At 44.3% G+C, this 8681-nt stretch overlaps 1 long non-coding RNA gene across 8 annotated transcripts; it reads right to left on the bottom strand.

Moving 5' to 3' along the window:
* Nucleotides 1-1217: 1217 nt before the first annotated feature.
* LOC136505232 (uncharacterized) lies at nt 1218-8199 on the bottom strand. 8 transcript variants are annotated; one of them, XR_010771149.1, is made up of 7 exons: nt 7741-8199; nt 7581-7652; nt 6531-6656; nt 6152-6273; nt 5994-6042; nt 5695-5747; nt 1218-5596 (listed from the first exon to the last, which is right to left on the bottom strand). It is a non-coding gene; the product is annotated as an uncharacterized lncRNA (long non-coding RNA). The 8 variants fall into 8 exon arrangements; XR_010771146.1 differs by adding an exon at nt 7383-7480 and having other exon boundaries at nt 6152-6656; nt 7741-8198; XR_010771145.1 differs by having other exon boundaries at nt 1218-1737; nt 5381-5596; nt 6152-6656; nt 7741-8197.
* Between the last annotated feature and the right edge of the window lie 482 nt (nt 8200-8681).

Here is an 8681-nt window from a genome sequence, read left to right as displayed (position 1 = left end):
AGAGCAGTTAAGGCGGGAAGAACATGGTGTCTGGTCTGCTTGGACCATCACTGCCGCCATGGCTCTCTCGTCAGTCTCCTACCATGGCTCCTCGTCGGTTGCTTAGCTTCTCTACGGTGAACGGAGGAACGCGCCGCCCTCCCCTGGCCCTTGGGCTCACCGCATGCCCGCTCCCCTGCACTCAGCGTTCAGCTTCACTGCTGCTTGCTGCAAGCAGAACTAGAGAGATGAGATGAGCAGAAAAGAACGAGGATTAGATAAGAACGAGAAAGTCTGCGTTCAAGAAAAAGAAAGAGAGGAGGACCGGATAACAATTGAGGTACTGCAGTAGTTATGGGACCCACAGCTTGTGGGGTCATATCCGTGCCTAATAGATATAGTAATTAGTACCCATATTTGCCTAACATGTTACAATTCCTATGTTATAAATTCCTGTGTTCTAAACAGCCTAAATTTTCTGTTCCTGTGTTTTGAAATCTATAGTTTTTCACTTTTCATCATACCTTATTTCTGCGTTTTTTCCTATTCCTATGTTTTGGATTCCTTCGTTCCAAATAGACCATTAATGGGCGCCACTTTTGAATTGGCGTTGGTTGTTGTACCTATTGCCGCCATACACATACAGTCGTGCATGGCTGGCTTTTGACACTAGAAAAAATGTGCATGACCAATTTGCTAGAACCACGGTGAGTGCGCGTGGCGGCGCTTTTTGTCCGCGAGTCCGTGTAGCCGAGAGAAAAGGAGATGGACGGTAAAAGAATAAGGAAAGGTGCAGTACCCAGGCAAGTTTTCCCGTGACGGCCTGTTCCGACAGGCGACAGGGAAAGTGTCGAAAACCGTCAAGGGAAGACCATCAGTGACGGTTGCCGTCAGGGGTGAACCATAACAGAATATTTACTGACGGCCTCAACCGTCAGGGATAACGTTCCGCGTCGTTTTCTCCTCACCGTCAGGGAATCAATCCCTGTCGGCCTTATCCCGTCAAGAGTGTTTGTAAACCTTTCCTGTCGGTAACCCAGCGTCAGAGATCCTGTTTGGCTTCCCCATAGTAACCGTCAGGAAAACTCTTTTCCCTTCCCCGACGGTGCCCACCCGTGAGTAAAGTATTTTTCAGTCATAATAAACCATCAAGAACCCAACATAAACTATCCCTTATGTTCAGCCTCCCATTCAAATAATTTAAATCCACTTAAACTCACATTAGATCAATGAACCATTCCACCATAAGGAGGCCATAAATGTTATATTCAGGAGTCTCAATACATATATCATCATCACTTAAAATTCATACATCTGGCAACATGTGCCAACCGAAGTCATACATGAAGCAACTGCCTTGAATGCAACACAAAGTTAGCAGAGAACCTAAGTTGCTAGCTAAGTCATACATCTGGCAGTATGAAGCTACTATCTCCCTAAGTCACACATCGGAGCAAGCAACATGGAGCTACAGCTGCCTAAACGGTGTTTCGCTCTAGCACATAGCGTGGGCAGTAACAAGGAAAAAATGGATTGGCTGGCTACATTCTGGATGGGAGTAGCTAGATAATTTTTCTAATAATTTGTGCTGTCGCCCAACCAAGACAGCCACACAAGCTACATTCCCTGGTGCCAAAATTACTCACAAAGTATGCTGGCTCCAACCCTTACCAAGTTACTTCCATCCCTCACTACTCAATGGACATCACTGTTGTCCAGGTTTGCTAAAGCATGAGAGGATCCATCTCCAGTTGCACTCTGCATCAAAAAGAAATTATTAGTAACTAGTGCTCAGATTTCATAGGAAAAAGATCATACCATCACTACTCAATGGCCATCACTGTTGGAATGACAGATTGATGGGGATGGATTTTCTGAATGTTTAGATTTATCTAGCCTAAAGGATACAACACTTGAGTAGGACGGTGTCCGAATATATTTACATTTGGCACATGAACCATGAAAGATGGAGACAAGAGTTATATTAGCAGTAACAAATTTTCTATAGACCAATTAAACAGCTAGTTGTGACTAGCAGTTTATCACACACAAGCAGTCCACAGAATGTTTTCTCCAATCCCAATTGTGTAACATTGTCCAAATAATTTTGCAAAAGCTATACTCAATTTTTTTTATGACAAGAACGTAATCACAGTTATCAGTTATGTAAGGCAAGATATCACACTTTAGAGTGCTGCTTCTATTGATTCGGACAACTGTCCCCTGATTCTTGGGCTGCAGGACATTATTGGGAGCAAGAAAAGATTTCACTTTGAAGCTTTCTGGCCCTCTCTAGATGGATTCCTGGATGTTGTGAGGGATACATGGGAGGCTGTACAGCCCACTCATTGCCCTCTCGAAACCTTTGCTTTGAAGCTTAAGGCAACAGCCAGAGGATTACAGAGCTGGAGTCAGTCAGAAGTTTGGACACATCAAATCTCAGTTGCTGTTGGCAAAAGAAGTCATCCACCAATTTGAAATTGCACAAGAAAGCAGGCCTCTCCAACCACATGAATTGTGGCTGCGTAACAATCTAAAGAAACACTCTCTGGCGCTAGCATCACTGATGAGAACAATAGCCAGACTCAGGTCTAGGATAGGATGGTTAAAGGAAGGGGATGCCAACACAAGGCTTTTTCATCAGCATGCAAGATATAGAAAAAAGAACATTCCCAAACTTCATGAAGGAGATCAGGTCATCACAAAACATGAAGAGAAGACAGCTGCGGTACTGAATTTTTATGACAATCTCATTGGGATAGAGTGCGCTAGAGAAAGAACCATCAACCTAGACACCCTTGGTAGCCCAAGCTTTGATCTGGAAGCTTTGGATTTGCCTTTCTCGGAAGAAGAAGTTTGGAACACCATAAAAGAGCTGCCATCTGATAAGGCACCTGGCCCAGATGGGTTCACTGGTAGATTCTACAAAAGCTGTTGGACAGTTATTAAGAACGATGCCATGGCAGCAGTCCACTCTCTCTAGAGTAGAAATTTCAGAAATCTCTGGAAACTGAACTCTGCCTTCATTACTCTGATTCCAAAAAAGTCGAATGCTGTTCATGTCAAGGACTTTCGGCCCATTAGTTTGGTTCACAGCTTTGCCAAACTAGTGACCAAAATCCTGGCTAATAGGCTTGCAGGCCGGTTGGATGAGATGGTGTCCCCCAATCAGAGTGCCTTCATCAAACAAAGGTTTATTCAAGATAATTTCATGATGGTCCAGCAGACAGTAAAAATCTTACATTCTCAAAAGCAGCCCAGAATACTCCTCAAGCTAGACATCACCAAAGCTTTTGACTCAGTGTCTTGGGCTTTTCTATTGGAGGTTCTTAGAAAGTTGGGATTCGGTTCTCGCTGGTGTGACTTAATTTGTGGTCTCTTAACAACTTTCATCCACCCAGGTCCTCCTCAATGGCATCCCACGAGAAAGTATAAAGCACAGAAGGGGACTGAGGCAGGGAGACCGTCTTTCTCCCATGCTCTTCATTCTGGTTATGGATGTGTTAAATCGGATGTTCACAAAGGCTTCTGAAGGTGGGCTGCTGCAGCCCTTATCCAGGAGACCAATCCAGCACATAATCTCATTATATGCTGACGATGTAGCCATTTTCCTCCAGCCTATTGCAGCGGATATTAATTTGTCATTACAGCTATTGCAATTATTTGGGGAAGCATCTGGCCTCAAGACCAATGTCCAAAAAAGTAATGTGCTGCCTATTCGTTGTGCCGAGGAAAACTTGGCTCTCATTCAAAATTTGTTGCCTTGTGAAGTGCTGGATTTTCCTTGTAAGTATTTGGGCCTACCATTGACCATCAGAAAGCTGACCAAGGAGCAGGTCCAACCCATCATAGACAGTTGCAGATCAGCTACCTGGATGGAAGGCAGATCTGATGACTCGTGCTGGCAGAGTAATTCAAGTGCAATAAGTTCTCACAGGAATTCTAATCTATGTGGCTATGGCAACAGATCTTCCACCTTGGGCTATCAAAGCCATAGATAAGATCAGAAGAGCATTCCTATGGAAGGGACGAAAAGAAGCAAAAGGTGGTCACTGCCTCATTGCCTGGCCAAAAGTGTGCCGCTCCCGGGAAATGGGTGGTCTTGGGATAGCAGATTTAAAGTCTCTGGGTATTGCCTTAAAAGCAAGATGGCCGTGGCTTAAGCGGAGTGCGCCCAACAAACCTTGGGCAAATCTACCTATCCAAGTTAGTAAAGAGGCAGCTGGCCTCATCTCTGTGGCAGTGATAACAGAGGTGGGAAGTGGATCTAATACGCTTTTCTGGAAGGACAGATGGCTAGATGGCAAGGGAATTCAGGACATAGCACCCCTGATCTTTACACTGATCCCTAAAAGAAGATCTAGTAAGCGTACTGTGTTGGAGGCCCTCACGGAGGAGAAATGGATAGAGGACATAAAAAGGGCGTACCCAGTGCAGAGAGCTCCCGCTCTGTGCGGGGTCTGAGGAAGGGTGTCAGTGGCAAGCCTTACCCTCGCCTGTGCAATGCGAGGAGACCGCGACTCGAACCCGGGTCCTTCCGGTCACAGGCGGTAAGACTCTACCGCTTGCACCATGAAATATGCATGACAGCCTTGTTTCAGTACCTAGACCTCTGGGACATCATTAATTATGTGGAGTTGAATGAAAATATTCCTGATAAGCATGTCTGGAGGTTATCTTCTTCGGGACAATATACAACAAAGAGCGCTTATGATGCCCTGTTTCAGGGAGCAGTCTCCTTTGAACCTAATGAGAGAATCTGGAAATCCTGGGCACCCCCCAAATGCAGATTTTTTATGTGGCTAGTTGCTCACAACAGATGTTGGGCAGCAGACAGATTGGCAAGGAGGGGTCTCCCTCATCCAGAACAGTGCCTTCTCTGTGGTCAACAGGAGGAAAATATTCAGCATCTTCTTGTGGGCTGTGTATTCTCAAGAGATTTTTGGTTCTCCCTCCTGTTGCATTTTGGTTTTGCATCACTTGCTCCACAACCTTCTGATCAGTCCTTTGATGAATGGTGGAGAAAGGTGGATAACGCTGCTAGTGAAGATTTGAGGAAGGGTCTGAATTCTCTAGTCATTTTGGGAGCCTGGAGCATTTGGCGGCATAGAAATGACTGTTTTCAATGGTGCAACCCCAAATGTAAATACGGTACTGGCTTTGGCTAGGAAAGAGGCCCATTGGTGGAGCATGGCAGGAGCCAAGGGGATCTCCCTGCTCACTGCTGGAGGAGCAGTTTGAAGGACTGCTGTAGATGTCAGGTCGTCCTTTTGTTTTAAACCGGTGATTCAGTTTTCATGAAGTAGTGGGTGTGTGTGGGTTTGGGTCTATGTATGACTCTCTCTTCTTCTATTAATACAATGATACGCAGCTCTCCTGCGTGTTCGAGGCAAAAAATTACCAGCTATTCAAAATTCATTTAAGTGAGGGCTGGAGGGAGATGGCAGCAGCAGCTGGACAAATCTGAGGTTGACAGTTGGAGCTCAAGCAAATATAAGTAAACACAATGCTTCCCCTTTCCCACCTTCTGTACAAGTATCACAATTGCCCACCTTCTGTACAAGTAGCACAATTTGCTTATGTAAAGCACTAAAACAGTCCATATATAGTCGATGGCCTGAAACATGTGAAAACAATCAAATGTAGGCATATGCATGCTTGTATTAAGTGAGGAAAGGTAAAGTATGCATATGATAGTTGATGAATATTTTTTACCTAATCTAGCTGAAAAGTGTCTTGTCCTGCAGAAGCAGTTTGATCCTTTTCACCTGCAAGAAAAGGATTCCCTTATATCCATTTGGTGAAAGGAAACATTAAAGTAGCATATGCTAGCTAATTAAAATTCGAAGTTTCTATAAGCTACAGATACAATGCATACATTATTCACTTAGATGACCCCAAAACCAGTTGTTAGAACATATGTAGACATTTAACATTCTCCCAAAACAAATTAAGAACTCCATATGACATACACAACTTGAACTCAGGGAGCAAAAAATAGGTTCTGCACTTACAATTTCAGGATTCGTCATGCCAATTACTAATATATTACACATCTGGGCCCTGCAATGCTAGTTGTTAGTGTCACACGTATTTGAACGATTAGCTATGTTAAAATTGAACCAAACATGAAACTTTACTAATTCATTCATACATGTCAGCATGTGCTTACCATCTCGTCATGTTCCTGCTCAAGCACATCAGCTAGTATCTCCATCTCAAGCTTTCCATAAGGCATCACCAAATGGTAACTCAGTTCTAAAGGCAAAAATGAGCAACAGCAACAACCAATACCTGCCCCAAATTTACAACTCATGACACAACAAACATAACCATAAGGCAAATACAGTGCAATGCCTTTCTAGGCTTTCTTCTTGTTAATATAACGGGCAGCTCTCCTACCGGTTCCGTTTCAAAAATAAGGCAAATACAAATTGCAGACCCCAGCCACCACCACAGAACATGAGTAAAAGAATCCCAAGATATATGTTCAGATTTAATCCCCACGAGTACATCACAAAGCTGCTCATTGTAAATAGGGTGATGCTCACCACCCTTGCTGCACCATGCGCTATCAGTGCAGAGCCTCCGTGCTGCCACACCACACCTGAAGCTGCCATGCTGCCTCGCAGCACATTTAGGAGCTGCCAACCAACCTGCTACTGCACATCTGGACCCTGCAACACTAATTGTTAGTGTTGCACATCTGCACATTTTCATGCTTGGAATGTCTGTAAGCAAACTAGATATTCTCAACTATGTGCAAACTGCAAACAAATTTATACAGTTGAGGTAGCAACCATAAACAGGAAAGATACATCACTTGCATATGCCATAAACAAATCAACACACCAAAGGCCTCGCATTTATAAAGCAAAAAAAGAGGAGCTTTCTGCACAAATAAGATAGTTGTCACACAACATTAGCACTGATACAAAACTTAAGTGGGAGCACTTTCAGCTATCCTTCACAAAGTTTAGTTTCACAAATCATAACTCAGAGTATTAAAAGTGACTAATCTGAAATTATACATACTTGATGTTGGATCCATGAAAAGATAACAAACAAACGAGCATCATTACAGTAAGAAACTACAGAAAACAACTATATTAAAATATAGCAGGTAGCAATGACAACCGGCTGCCAAAAGATATATTGGTTTCATAGAAGCTAGCTATAGTGTCCCAAACTGAAAGCAGGTAGTAATCCCCCATTATCCTGTTCTATCTACATGTCTTCAACTGTTGCTAATGCCATCTTGAAAGTATTGAGCAGTCGCCCCTGACCTAGACTCATGGAAATCCAAGTATATTTACAACCTAAATCTAGAGCACAGTACACCATATCAAAGAAGAAAAAGAAACTATGACTGAACTGTTGAAGTATAGAGCTGCATACTTAACTGTTGAAGCAGAGCTGATGTTAATTAATTGCATTCACATTCACACACTAATATCTATGTGGCAGGCATAAGAAGACCACTCAATCCTCCCATCTGCCACTAGTAAAAGCCGTTGGCATCAGCCTCATCTCATCTACCACTAGTAAAAATGACATCTAGCCAGCACTATTCTGCATCAGCCTCGTCAGAAAGAACTTACCAACTAGTTCAAGATTTATTATTTGAGGGTGGGAGATCAATCATGCATCAGACCATGCTTTCCCTTTTCCATCTGGCATGCACACAGCACAATTTACCTCAGAAAATTTCCCATAAAAAAAGAATAGAAAGAATATGAGAGTAGCAGACTGACAACTTACCTTCGATCCAGCGTAGTACTGTGAGATGGCAGACAGAAGCAAACAACATGGTGAGCTGGTACTGCAGCACAACCCTTCACAATCTTGGCACTCAGATCTGAAGCTTTTTTTTTTTTGACTGAACTAGATCTGGAGCATTTGGGGCATCGGGTTCGGAGAGAAGAGGCAACACTCGAGCAGCAGGGTTGATGGGTGGCGAGCGGAAGAACCTGTAGTGGTTGGGGGAGGGGGGGAGCTCTTGGGGCGGCGGTGGAGGCGAAGAGATGGCCATCGGCGACGCCGGAAGAGATGGCCGGCGGGGGCGGCGGGGTTTCGGGAGGCGGCGGTGAGGCGGCAAGGAGCGAACAGTGGGCGAGAGGAGCACAAGACGGACGCGCAGCGCAGTTTGGGAACCGGAGAAGTGCGCGTCGGATTGGATCCCGTAACCCTGCGCCCGCGCCCTTTTTTTACCTTGCTGTGCCGTGCTGTCTCTGACACGTGAGTCTGCCCAGCGATTTCGCTGCGCGCCGATATTTTCAGACGTGGGTTTCCCGGTCGGTACGCGTGGACCATCAGGTAAGGCTCAACGCACAACGCTCCTGACGTTCCTTGGCCAGCCGCAGAGAGTGCTTCCTTACCGTCAGGGGAAAAGTGCTTTCGGGTAGAGTGGGGAGAGGGCAATTTAGACCCTGTTTGGATCACTAGTGGATTATCATAATTAAGCTTATGTATGTGATTATTATAATCAGGATTATGGATTATATAATAATCAAAAGTGTTTGGATCCCTAGATTATTATTATGGTTGATTCTAGTTGGTTAAAGTGACAAATTCTTATTTTATCCTTTAGATTGGCGCCACTTTTGAGCTGACGTTGGTTGTTGCACCTGTTGCCGCCATACACATGCAGCCTTGCATGCTCTTTTTTTCGCTATTGATTGCTAGAAAAAATGTGCATGACC

Source organism: Miscanthus floridulus, chromosome 14, assembly GCF_019320115.1.
Source record: "Miscanthus floridulus cultivar M001 chromosome 14, ASM1932011v1, whole genome shotgun sequence".
NCBI lineage: Eukaryota > Viridiplantae > Streptophyta > Magnoliopsida > Poales > Poaceae > Miscanthus > Miscanthus floridulus.
This window is presented reverse-complemented; position numbering and strand designations above follow the sequence as displayed.